The sequence below is a fragment of the Moschus berezovskii genome, chromosome 8, assembly GCF_049115385.1.
Source record: "Moschus berezovskii isolate FMDL1 chromosome 8, NW_MosBer_1.0, whole genome shotgun sequence".
Classification (NCBI taxonomy): domain Eukaryota; kingdom Metazoa; phylum Chordata; class Mammalia; order Artiodactyla; family Moschidae; genus Moschus; species Moschus berezovskii.
The window spans coordinates 85,528,152-85,542,656 of NC_142467.1; the positions used below are offsets into that span (position 1 = coordinate 85,528,152).

The window sequence follows — 14,505 nt, forward strand, 5'->3', positions numbered from 1 at the left end:
AAACTCTGGTTTACCAGAAATCTCACGATGACCTCTGAACAGTCTGGGCTAAACTCTCCCTGTGGCTATGGAAGGGTAGATCAGCATCTATACCTAGGTTTGAGTCTCAGCTTGGGCACACACAAGCTGTGAGATGTGAGATGAATTCATGAAACTCACAAGCCTCAGCTTCCTCCTCCACAAAATGAGGATGAGAACTCCTTTATGGAATATCTCCAGCATTGAACACATACATGTTAAGAAGCCTACCACTAGTTGTAGTCTCAAGTGGTGTTGCTGAAATGGGCAAGTCCATGAAATCCAATATTATGGATCTGATCTTGGCCAGATGCTACTCTAGACACAAAGTGGTCATCATGAAGAACATTGATAATAGCACCTCAGGCCAACCCTACAACCATGCTCTGGGGGCTAGAACTGACCTCAAACTGACAGCCACTATTAACAAGATGAGAATTGTTAAGAGGTCAAAGATCAAGTCTTTTATGAAAGTTTATAATTATAATCACCTCAGGCCTCACAAGGTACTCTGTGGATATTCCCTTGGACAAAAAATCATTGTCAATAACGATGTCTTGAGATCCTACACCCAAAAAGACACCAAGGTCAAATTCAAGGAGAGATATAAGACCCACAAGGACAAACAGCTCTTCCAGAAGCTGCAGTTTTAGGTTTGTCTTGTTTCAGTCATTTAAAATATCAAAAAAAAAAAAAGCCTACTACCATCACCACAAATTTGGTGATCTTTAAAAAAACTCTGCTAGTTTGTTACCCAATTAGGTCATCATCTGCATTTTTTTATAATTAGTAGAGAATGTTTTTTGCTTATTTATTATCCATGTACATTTCTTCTTTCATAAACTTCAAACTTCTATCCTGACTCACATCTTACAGATACCATAAATTAACTTTTTGAAACTAAACTGTCACAGACAATACCATCACAGTCAGTTGTAAATTCAGCCCAGCCTCACCACTCATTACTGTTTTTTTTTTTAATGTTACAAGATGAACGCTAAATTGAAGAAAAGTAATCAACAGTAAACAGAAACATATTAGTAAGTGAATCTGTTTCTCTTTTCCGGTCTTTCAGTTCAGTTCAGTTCAGTTGCTCAGTCGTGTCCGACTCTTTGCGACCCCATGAATCACAGCACGCCAGGCCTCCATCACCAACTCCCGGAGTTCACTCAGACTCATGTCCATCGAGTTGGTGATGCCATCCAGCCATCTCATTCTCTGTCGTCCCTATCTCCTCCCACCCCCAAACCTTCCAAGCATCAGAGTCTTTTCCAGTGAGTCAACTCGTTGCATGAGGTGGCCAAATATTGGAGTTTCAGCTTTAGCATCAGTCCTTCCAATGAACACACAGGATTGATCTCCTTTAGAATGGACTGGTTGGATCTCCTTGCAGTCCAGGGGACTCTCAAGAGTCTTCTCCAGCACCACAGTTCAAAAACATCAATTCTTCGGCGATCAGCTTTCTTCACAGTCCAACTCTCACATCCATACATGACCTTGGGAAAAACCATAGCCTTGACTAGACGGACCTTTGTTGGCAAAGTAATGTCTCTGCTTTTTAATATGCTATCTAGGTTGGTCATAACTTTCCTTCCAAGGAGTAAGCATCTTTTAATTTCATGGCTGCAATCAGCATCACAGTGATTTTGGAGCCCAAAAAAACAGTCTGACACTGTTTCCACCGTTTTTCCATCTATTTCCCATGAAGTGACGGGACCAGATGCCATGATCTTTGTTTTCTGAATGTTGAGCTTCAAGCCAACCTTTTCACTCTCCTCTTTCACTTTCATCAAGAGGCTTTTGAGTTCCTCTTCACTTTCTGCCATAAGGGTGGTGTCATCTGCATATCTGAGGTTATTGAGATTTCTCCCGGCAATCTTGATTCAAGTTTGTGCTGCTTCCAGCCCAGCGTTCCTCATGATGTACTCTGCATAGAAGTTAAATAAGCAGGGTGACAATATACAACCTTGACGTACTCCTTTTCCTATTTGGAACCAGACTGTTGTTCCATGTCCAGTTCTGACTGTTGCTTCCTGACCTGCATACAGGTTTCCCAAGAGGCAGGTCAGGTGGTCTGGTATTCCCATCTCTTTCAGAATGTTCCACAGTCTACTGTGATCCACACAGTCAAAGGCTTTGGCATAGTCAATGAAGCAGAAATAGATGTTTTTCTGGAACTCTCTTGCTTTCTCCATGATCCAGCGGATGTTGGCTATTTGATCTCTGGTGCTTCTGCCTTTTCTAAAACCTGCTTGAACATCTGGAAGTTCACGGTTCACATATTGCTGAAGCCTGGCTTGGAGAATTTTGAGCATGACTTTACTAGCGTGTGAGATGAGTGCAATTGTGTGGTAGTTTGAGCATTCTTTGGCATTGCCTTTGTTTGGGATTGGAATGAAGACTGACCTTTTCCAGTCCTGTGGCCACTGCTGAGTTTTCCAAATTTGCTGACATATTAAGTGCAGCACTTTCACAGCATCATCTTTCACGATTTGAAATAGCTCAATTGGAATTCCATCACCTCCACTAGCTTTGTTCATAATGATGCTAAGGCCCACTTGACTTCACATTCCAAGATGTCTGGCTCCAGGTGAGTGATCACGCCATCGTGATTATCTTCATCGTGAAGATCTTTTTTGTACAGTTCTTCTGTGTATTCTTGCCACCTCCTCTTAATATCTTCTGCTTCTGTTAGGTCCATACCATTTCTGTCCTTTATCGAGCCCATCTTTGCATGAAATGTTCCCTGGATATCTTTAATTTTCTTGAAGAGATCTCTTGTTTTTCCTAGTCTGTTGTTTTCCTCTATTTCTTTGCATTGATCACTGAGGAAGGCTTTCTTATCTCTCCTTGCTATTCTTTGAAACTCTGCATTCAGATGCTTATATCTTTCCTTTTAACCTTTGCTTTTTGCTTCTCTTCTTTTCACAGCTATTTGAAAGGCCTCCTCAGACAGCCATTTTGCTTTTTTGCATTTCTTTTCAATGGTGATGGTCTTGGTCCCTGTATCCTGTACAATGTCACGAACCTCTGTCCAGAGTTCATCAGGCACTCTATCTATCAGACCTAGTCCCTTAAATCTATTCCTCACTTCCACTGTATAATCATAAGGAATTTGATTTAGGTCATATCTGAATGGCCTAGTGGTTTTCCCTACTTTCTTCAATTTAAGTCTGAATTTGGCAATAAGGAGTTCATGATCTGAGCCACAGTCAGCTCCTGGCTTGTTTTTGCTAACTGTATAGAGCTTCTCCATCTTTGGCTGCAAAGAATATAATCAATTTGATTTCGGTGTTGACCATCTGGTAATGTCCATGTGTAGAGTCTTCTCTTGTGTTGTTGGAAGAGGGTGTTTGCTATGACCAGTGCGTTCTCTCAGCAAAACTCTATTAGCCTTTGCCCTGCTTCATTCATTTGTCATTAGGAACATGTAAATCAAAACCATAATGAGATACCATTTCACATCCACTAGAATGTCTACAAGCAAAAAGAAAAAAATAATAAGTATTGGCAGGCATATGGAGGTATTGGAATCTTCATCCATTGCTGGTTGGAATATAAAATGGTGCAGCCACTTTGGAAAGCAATTTGATAGTTCCTTAAAAAGTTGAACATAGCAATTTTACTCCAAGGTGTACAACTAAGATAACTGAAAATATATGACCACACAAAACCTATACTCAAATTTCCATAGCAGCATTATTCATAAAGCCAAAAAGTGGAAACAATTCAAATACCCATCACCTGAAGAATGGATAAATAAAATGTGGTATATCCATAGATGTTGTTTAGTCGCTAAGTCGTGTCCAACTCTTTGCAATCCCATGGACTGTAGCCCACCAATCTCCCCTGTCTATGGAATTTTCCAGGCAAGAATACTGGAGTGGGTTGCCATTTCCCTTTACAGTATCCATAGAGTTGAATATTCTTTGGTCACAAAATGGAATAAATTACTGATACATGGTACAATGTGGATGAAATCACATGTTAAGTGAAAGAAGCCAATGGAACATGCTAAGTAAAAGAAGCCAGTCAAAAAAGACCACATATAGTATGATCTCATTTACATATGATTTCACTTATATAAAATACTCAGATAAGGTACTTATTTTCTCTCATATAGGGCAGTTACATTAGTAGATTAGCAGTTGCTGAGGGTGGAGAAAGGAGGTTGTGAGGGGATGGAGGGTAACTGCTCATGAGGTACAGGGTTTCTTTTTGGAGTGAGGAAAATGTTCTAAAATTAGACGATGGTGGAGATTGTGTAACTCTGTAAATAAACTAAAAACCACTAAGTTATACACTTTAAACAGGTGGAGTTTATGTTATGTAAATAATATGTTAGGCTGTTTTGAAAACCTTGAAAAACAGATAATTAGTTACTCTAGATAAGGCCCTATGATTTTATTATAAATTTTCCAGGCAAGAATATTGGAGTGGGTTGCCTTTTCCCACTTTTATAAATGTTGATAAAAATAATTATAAAAGTTGGTAATAATTATAGCAACTTACTGAGTGCTCCTTATGTGCCAGATAATATTCAAGGTCTTTGCAAGTATTAACTAATTTGCTTTCCCAACAAACCTATTAGGTAAGTACTATTACTAGTCCCATTGCACAGTTTAGAAAACTAAAGCTATTAAGTTGCATCATAAGAATTCAAACACAGAGAGTTGGTGTTTTTAAATAAAATGTGTACTGGCCCTAGAATCCAATAGCAAAATATGGGGAGAAAAATCCCTGAAATTCAGAGAGCTAGAGAAAATTTTGCATCCAAATACTGCATTTCAGACTCCTTTGTTGACCATGATGACTACTCCATTTCTTCTAAGGGATTCCTGCCCACAGTAGTAGATATAATGGTCATCTGAGTTAAATTCACCCATTCCAGTCCATTTTAATTCACTGATTCCTAGAATGTCGACGTTCACTCTTGCCATCTCCTGTTTGACCACTTCCAATTTGCCTTGATTCATGGACCTAACATTCCAGGTTCCTATGCAATATTGCTCTTTACAGCATCGGACCTTGCTTCTATCACCAGTCACATCCACAACTGGGTATTGGTTTTGCTTTTGCTCCATCCCTTTATTCCTTCTATAGTTATTTCTCCACTGAGCTCCAGTAGCATACTGGGCACCTACTGACCTGGGGAGTTCCTCATTCAGTATCCTATCATTTTGCCCTTTGTTACTGTTCATGGGGTTTTCAAGGCAAGTATACTGAAGTGGTTTGCCATTCCCTTCTCCAGTGTGCCACATTCGGCTGTGGTCCATGTGATCAGATCGACTAGTTTCCTGTGATTATGATTTCAGTGTGTCTGCCCTCTGATGCCCCCTGGCAATACCTACCGTCTTATCTGGGTTTCTCTTACCTTGGTCGTGGAGAATCTCTTCACAGCCGCTCCAGCAAAGCGCAGCCGCTGTACCTTACCTTGGAGGAGGGGTATCTCTTCAAGGCCGCCCCTCCTGACCTTGAACGTGGAGTAGCTCCTCTCGGCCCTCCTGCGCCGGCGCAGCCACCGCCTGTTGGACGTGGGGTAGCTCCTCTCGGCCCCTGGCCCTGGCCTCAGGCGTGGGGTAGCTCCTCACTGCTGCGCCTCTTTGCCTGGCCGGCGTCTCCCGCGTCTGTCCATCTAGTCAAGGCTATGGTCTTTCCCGTGGTCATGTATGGATGTGAGAGTTGGACTGTGAAGAAAGCTGATCGCCGAAGAATTGATGCTTTTGAACTGTGGTGCTGGAGAAGACTCTTGAGAGTCCCTTGGACTGCAAGGAGATCCAACCAGTCCATTCTAAGGGAGATCGATCCTGGGTGTTCATTGGAAGGACTGATGCTAAAGCTGAAACTGCAATACTTTGGCCACCTCATGCGACGAGTTGACTCACTGGAAAAGTCTCTGATGCTGGGAAGGGTTGGGGGCGGGAGGAGAAGGGGACGACGGAGAATGATATGGCTGGATGGCATCACCGACTCTGTGGATATGAGTTTGAGTGAACTCCGGGAGTTGGTGATGGACAGGGAGGCCTGGCGTGCTGTGATTCATGGGGTCGCGGAGAGTCGGACACGACTGAGCGACTGAACTGAACTGAGAGAAAATTTGAAATATTATGATTAATGACAGAGCCTTAAAAAGTTAATATCTAAAAGAAAAACTGCTGCTTCACTATAGCGGTGAGAAATGAAATGTATAAAGACAACAGCAAACACAGGTGGGCTGCTGCTGCTCCCTGATATGTTATTCTCCTGTGAGTGACAAGAGGAGCAATCCTGCAGACCCTCATGGTGTGAACAGGAGCCAGGTTACCAGGCCAGGAATGAAGAGAGAGTCCAGGAGGCAGCCCTACCTCTGCCACTATATAATTATTCACCTGACCTTGGGTGGGTCATATAACCCTTCTGGATACATCTATAATGTGAAATATCTTTAGGTCCCTTTTTGTTTCAAAATCTCATTATCTACCATGTAGTTCCTAGACTAGAAACATCTTGGCCAGTGTTGTCCTTACTCCCAAACAAATCTTGCTCAAATCTGTTTCATGAAATTCTCCAAACATGGAAAATTCTCTGGCTCTGCATCAACTTCTCTGGCCCCAAATGCTTCAGCTGTTGGGGGTGGGGTGGGGGGATGGTGGCAACTGAGAAGATGTATCTGTTTATTCCTACTTTGAATGCAAGGCCCCTTAGAAATAATCTGTTTAGTAAATGTTGAATATTTTTCCAGGATTAACAATTTGACAGTCCTTTAGAGTAAAACAATGCAAATAGATGGGGAAACAGTGGCTGACTTTATTTTTGGGGGCTCCAAAATCACTGCAGATGGTGACTGTAGCCATGAAATTAAAAGACACTTACTCATTTGGAAGGAAAGTTATGACCAACCTAAACACCATATTAAAAAGCAGAGACATTACTTTGTCAACAAAGGTCTGTCTAGTCAAGGCTATGGTTTTTCCAGTAGTCATGTATGGATGTGAGAGTTGGACTATAAAGAAAGCTGAGCACTGAAGAATTGATGCTTTTGAACTGTGGCGTTGGAGAAGACTCTTGAGAGTCCCTTGGACTACAAGGAGATCCAACCAGTCCATCCTAAAGGAGATCAGCCCTAGGTATTCATTGGAAGGACTGGTGCTTAAGCTGAAACTCCAATACATTGGCCACCTGATGTGAAGGGCTGACTCATTTGAAAAGACCCTGATGCTGGGAAAGATTGAGGGCAGGAGAAGAAGGGGACGACAGAGGATGAGATGGTTGGATGGCATCACCAACTCAATGGACATGAGTTTGGGGATACTCTGGGAGTTGGTGATGGACAGGGAGGCCTGGCATGCTGTAGTTCATGGGGTCGCAGAGAGTTGGACATGACTGAGTGACTGAACTGAACTAGAATAAAACATAATTTTGATGATGCTAAAATATTCACTGTGATTATTCCTGGGAACTGAGGATTATAGATGATTTTTAAATTTTCTTTGTATTTTGTCTTATAAACCTTATGATAAAACATTATGAACCACATTAACCACATTATTTAACCATAATAAAAAATAATACCAAAAAATCCATTATGGAGACATTAAAAAATCATATACTGTTCATAAATATTTCTCTGGAAATTATTAATATTACCAATTTGTATAAAATCAAATGAAACAGAATATAGTATAACTCCTACACAATTTATCAGATGATTGCTGTTATTGCTGTCCAGTCACTAAGTCATGTCCAATTCTTCGCAACCCCATGGACTGCAGCACACCATGCTTCCCTGTCCTTCACTATCTCCCAGAGTTTGCTCAAATTCATGTCCATTGAGTCAGTGATGCAATCTAACCATCTCATCCTCTCCTCCCTCTTGTCCTTGTCCTTCAATCTTTCCTAGCAATCAGGAGCTTTTCCAGTGAGTTGGCGCTTCACATCAGGTGATCAAAATATTGGAGCTTCAGTTTCAGTATCAGACCATCCAGGAAATACTCAGGGTTAATTTCCTTTAAGATTGACTGGTCTCCTCGCTCTCTAAGGGATTCTCAAGAGTCTTTTCCAGCATCACAACTAGAAAGCATCAATTCTTCAACACTCAGTCTCCTTTATGGTCCAGCTCTCACATCTGTACATGACTACTGGAAAAAAGGTGGGAGAAGGGGATGACAAAGGATGAGGTGGTTGGATGGCATCACAGCCTCAATGGACGTGAGTTTGAGTAAACTCCGGGAGTTGGTGATGGACAGGGAAGCCTGGCATGCTGCAGTCCATGGGGACACAAAGAGTCGGACACAACTGAGCGACTGAACTAAACTGGGAAAACCATAGCTTTGACTATATGAACCTTTGTCAGCAAAGTGATCTTTGCTTTTTAATATGCTGTCTAGATTTGTCATAGCTTTCCTCACAAGGAGCAAGCGTCTTTTAATTTCATGGCTGCAGTCACCATCTGCAGTGATTTTGGAACCCAAGAAAATAAAATCCGTCACTGCGTCTACCTTTTCCCCTTCTATTTGCCATGAATTTGATGAGACCGGTTGCCATAATGTTATTCTTTGAATGTTGAGTTTTAAGCCAGCTTTTTCAATCTCCTCTTACACCTTCATCTAGAGAGTCTTTAGTTCCTCTTCACTTTCTGCCACTAGAGTGGTGTCATCTGCATATATGAGGTTATTGATATTTCTCCCAGCAATCTTGATTCCAACTTGTGATTCATCCAGTCCAGCATTTCACATGATGTACTCTGCATATAAGTTAAATAAACAGGATGACAATATACAGCCTTGACATACTCCTTTCCCAATTTTGAGCCAGTCTGTTATTCCATGTAACGTTCTAACTGTTGCATTAAGTTGCGTTGTTCTAACCCGCATTCAGGTTTCTCAGGAGACAGGTAGTTCAGTCAGTTCAGTTCAGTCGCTCAGTCGTGTCCGACTCTCTGCGACCCCATGAATCAAAGCACGCCAGGCCTCCCTGTCCATCACCAACTCCCGGAGTACACTCAAACTCATGTTCACAGAGTCGGTGATGCCATCCAGCCATCTCATTCTCCGTCGTCCCCTTCTCCTCCCGCCCCCAACCTTTCCCAGCATCAGAGTCTTTTCCAGTGAGTCAACTCGTCTCATGAGGTGGCCAAAGTATTGCAGTTTCAGCTTTAGCATCAGTCCCTCCAATGAACATCCAGGATTGATCTCCTTTAGAATGGACTGGTTAGATCTCCTTGCAGTATAAGGGACTCTCAAGAGTCTTCTCCAACACCACAGTTCAAAAGCATCGATTCTTCGGCGATCAGCTTTCTTCACAGTCCAACTCTCCCATCCATACATGACCACGGGAAAAACCATTGCCTTGACTAGACGGACCTTGGTCGGCAAAGTAATGTCTCTGCTTTTTAATATACTATCAAGGTTGGTCATAACTTTCCTTCCAAGGAGCAAGCGTCTTTTAATTTCATGGCTGCAATCAGCATCTGCAGTGATTTTGGAGCCCAAAAAAACAAAGTCTGGCACTGTTTCCACTGTTTTTCCATCTATTTCCCATGAAGTGATGGGACCAGATGCCATGATCTTTGTTTTCTGAATGTTGAGCTTCAAGCCAACCTTTTCACTCTCCTCTTTCACTTTCATCAAGAGGCTTCTGAGTTCCTCTTCACTTTCTGCCATAAGGGTAGTGTCATCTGCATATCTGAGGTTATTGATATTTCTCCCAGCAATCTTGATTCCAGCTTGTGCTTCTTCCAGCCCAGCGTTCCTCATGATGTACTCTGCATATAAGTTAAATAAGCAAGGAGACAGGTAAGGTGGTCTGATACTTGCATCCCTTTAAGAATTTTTCTTAGTTTGTTGTGATCCACACAGTCAAAGACTTTCATGTAGTCCATGAAACAGAAGTAGATGTTTTTCTGAATTCCCTTGCTTTTTCAATGATACAATGAATATTGGTAATTTGATCTCTGATTCCTCTGCCTTTTCTAAACCCAGTTTCTACATCTGGAGGTTCTTGGCTCACATACTGCTGAAGCCTAGCTTGAAGGATTTTTAGCATAACCTTACTAGCACACTAAATGAGCACAATTGTCTGGTTGTTTGAACATTCTTTGGGATTGGAATAAAAACTGACTTTTTCCAGTTCTGTGGCCACTGCTGAGTTTTCCAACTTTGCTGACATATTGAGTGCAGCATCATCTTTTAGGATTTGAAATAGCTCAGCTGGAATTCAATCATCTCCACTAGCTTTGTTTGTAGTATTGCTTCCTAAAGCCCCACTTGACTTCACACTCCAGGATGTCTGACTTTAGTTGAGTGACCACACCATTATGGTTATCTGGGTCATTAAGACCTTTTTTGTATAATTCTGTGTATTCTTACCACCTCGTCTTAATCTTTTCTGCCTCTGGTTATGTCCTTACCAATTCTGTCTTTTATCACACCCACCTTTGCATGAAATGGTCCCCTGATATCTCCAAGACTGAAGAGATCTCCAGTCTTTCCCATTCTATTAATTTCCTCTACTTCTTTGCTTTATTCGTTGAAGAAGGACTTATCTCTCTTTCCTATTCTCTGAACTCTGTATTCATTTGGATATATCTTTCCCTTTCTCTCTTGCTTTTCACTTCTCACCTTTCCTCAGCTATTTGTAAAGCCTCCTTAGTCAACCACTTTGCCTTTTATAATCTCTGTTTATAAAGATACAGCACCATGACTTACTGGAAAGCATCAGAAAAATGAGGTATTTCCGTCATTGGTGGTCTTACTTAAAACTGCCTTCTAGTTGTCAGTTTTTGTCTTATTTAGTTTTATTTATTAATCTCCCTTTCCATGGAAAGATATGAAAGGTCTCTGCTATCTTTATTTTCATTGTATTCTGGTTGTTATCATAGACCATACTTTTTTTTTTTTTTGCCAATGTCACTGTCACCTGGTCTTTATTTCCATTTTTCCACATAAAAATGAAAGTTGTGGCAAAGGCTAAAAGTGTCTTGAGTATAGGCCACATCTAAACACAGCCAAAGGGGTCAAACAGTGGCATCTGAGTGTCTGCAGGAGTAGATTGATGCACAGATGTCAACTGTCATCCATTTAAAAACTAAAGTAATCAGTCACATTTCTTTCAGTGGTCATGTGCTATCAGAACCTTATTACTGTTTGAACATAAAATGCAGACATAACTACTAGCAAAAGTTTTAAGACTGATCATAGGTAGCTCATATCAAGAAGTGGAATTCAGTAGAAAAGCCATGAATGAATCCTGCCTTCAGACAAGTTTAGGTTGCCCCCTCCCACCAGCATCTGTAGTTTCACACTGACAAGTCTAGGGAGGGCATGAGTGCTCCACTTTTCTGCCACTTTCTACAGACTTCTATGCCCCCTCTCCCCTGTCATGGTTTTACTTATCTTTGGGTCTTGAAGGCATTTGAGTTTGTGACCCATGCTCCAGAATTTCAACAAAACTCATCTCTTACAGTTTCTTACGATAAGGAATGAACTCAATATCTTATGTAAGAGTTCAGTCAATACTGTTTCCACTACGTCAGGGCTGCCTCCCATAGGCTAGTAGTTGCTGCTTCTATGAAACAACCATGTCACCAGGTGACTGCAGTAGTGAATCCACTCATTCCCTTCTGCTTCTAAAGCATTATGCACATGGCCATCAAACTAATCTTTCCTCACTTTATTTCCAGTGCCTATAGGATAAAGCTTGAACTACCCACCAGCATTCAGGGTCCTTCATAATTCAGCCACCATCTAGACGTTCAAAGTTCTTCCCCTACCTCCCTGACACAAACAATCCACTCTCATATACATACATGGTCCATGCCTGTTTATTTGCTCACAAGCCCTGCTCCCTTCCTGTTCTGCCTTTCCAGTATCTCCTCAATCTTCAGAGCTCGACTTAAACTCAGCCTTTTCCTCTAGGCCTTCCTATAAAACTATCCCAGTCTCAGATGGTGCTGCCTCCTTTTAGAAATTAACATTTAATAAACATTTCTTGAATGAGTGAATCAAATCTGGCAAGATCACCTTCTTATGGCCTCTTAATGATGGCCAAATCACTAAACTTTTTTAAAGATATATTTTCATCATCTGTAAAGATATGGCTATGGCAATGATTAAATCAGATGTGATTATATGTGAGATGAAATTATCTAGCGGAGATGCTACATAGACACAAAAGATGTTAGATAGTACAGAGATTCAAGAAATATTAGCCTGATTTACTGCTTTCCTCCCTCTTTCATTGGTTAGCTAACTTTTCAATTACGTATATTTTCTCTTCCTAGCTACATATTGGAGCAAGGACTCGTTTTTTTTTAATATTTTTCTATCACTCACTGCAGCTAGCATGGAGACTTGCTGATAAAATATTGTTATATGAGTATATTAAGCAATCTTCTCTATTTAAAAATATGTCCAAAGACTGACTGCTGACCCTAGGATTTCTTCCTTTTGAGACATTTTGTCCTGGGCTGGAAGAAGCACGAGCTGGAATCAAGATTGCCAGGAGAAATATCAATAACCTCAGATATGCAGATGACACCACCCTTATGGCAGAAAGTGAAGAGGAACTCAAAAGCCTCTTGATGAAAGCGAAAGAGGAGAGTGAAAAGGTTGGCTTGAAGCTCAACATTCAGAAAACAAAGATCATGGCATCTGGTCCCATCACTTCAGAGGAAATAGATGGGGAAACAGTGTCAGACTTTATTTTTTGGGGCTCCAAAATCACTGGGGATGCTGATTGCAGCCATGAAATTAAAAGATGTTTACTCCTTGGAAGGAAAGTTATGACCAACCTAGATAGTATATTAAAAGCAGAGACATTACTTTGTCAACAACAGTCCGTCTAGTCAAGGCTATGGTTTTTCCAGTGGTCATGTATGGATGTGAGAGTTGGACTGTGAAGAAAGCTGATCGCTGAAGAATTGATGCTTTTGAGCTGTGGTGTTGGAGAAGACTCTTGAGAGTCCCTTGGACTGCAAGGAGATCCAACCAGTCCATTCTAAAGGAGATCGATCCTGGGTGTTCATGGAAGGACTGATGCTAAATCTGAAACTCCAATACTTTGGCCACCTCATGCGAAGAGTTGACTCACTGGAAAAAACTCTGATGCTCGGAAGGATTGGGGGCGGGAGGCGAAGGGGATGACAGAGAATGAGATGGCTGGATGGCATCACCGACTCGATAGACATGAGTTTGAGTGAACTCCGGGAGTTGGTGATGGACAGGGAGGCCTGGCATGCTGTGATTCATGGGGTCGCGGAGAGTCGGACACGACTGAGCGACTGAACTGAACTGAACTGAAGCATTGCCCCCAGTTAAAATCCAATCCAGCCTAGGAAACAGTAACATTATGTTTCATTAGTTGTAGTATCTGTGCTGACAAGACTTTTTTGTTTATAAGGAGCAGAAACTACCTTATAGATTGCTGCTATTATAGAAGTTTGGTAATGCATTTGATTTTTTTATATTCAAGTATAGTTGGTTTGCAATGTTGCCTTAGTTTCAGCTGTACAGCAAAGTGATTCAGGTTTTATTAACAGATGCTTCCATTACAGGTTATTGTGAAATACTGAATATACTTCCATGTACTAGACAGTAGGTCCTGGCTGTTTATCTATTTTATATATAGAAGTGTGCATCTGTCAATCCCAAACTCTAAATTTATCCCTCCCCATTTCCCCTTTGGTAACCATCAGTTTGCTTTCTATGTCTGTGAGTCTATTTCTGTTTTGCAAATAAATTCATTTGTATCACTTTTTAGATTCCACATATAAGTGACATCATACTTGTCTTCCTCTGTCTGACTTACTTCATATGAAAATCACTAGGTCATGATGGGTTTGATTAGTCCATCCACTTTAGTATAAATTACCTTATCTAATATCTTTCTAACATAATTGCAACACAAAAGGGGAACATAAGGGGAAACATAAAGGGAAAAAGAGAAATACATAAACTGCACTATCAAAAAAAATAATAATAATGAGGGAAGCTGGGTGCAATGCACCATCAGAATTGTAACAAGACAACACTTGGAACCAGGGTGACCACCTGCCTTGGTTTGCCCAACCCTAAGAGGAAACAGTGTCAGACTTTATTTTTGGGGGCTCCAAAATCACTGCAGATCCTGATTGCAGCCATGAAATTAAAAGACTCCTTGGAAGGAAAGTTATGACCAACCTAGATAGCATATTTAAAAGCAGAGACATTACTTTGCCAACAAAGGTCCGTTTAGTCAAGGCTATTGTTTTTCCAGTGGTCATGTATGGATGTGAGAGTTGGACTGTGAAGAGAGCTGATCACCGAAGAATTGATGCTTTTGAACTGTGGTGTTGGAGAAGACTCTTGAGAGTCCCTTTGACTTTAAGGAGATCCAACCAGTCCATTCTAAAGGAGATCAGTCAAGGACTGATGCTAAAGCTGAAACTCCAATACTTTGGCCACCTCATGCGAAGAGTTGACTCACTGGAAAAGACCCTGATGCTGGGAGGGATTGGGGGCAGGAGGAGAA

The 14,505-nt window shown here is 41.2% G+C and overlaps 1 pseudogene; it reads left to right on the plus strand.

The window, feature by feature from the left end:
- Nucleotides 1-281: 281 nt before the first annotated feature.
- Nucleotides 282-671, plus strand: LOC129558270 (large ribosomal subunit protein eL27 pseudogene; annotated as a pseudogene).
- The last annotated feature ends 13,834 nt before the right edge of the window (nucleotides 672-14,505 follow it).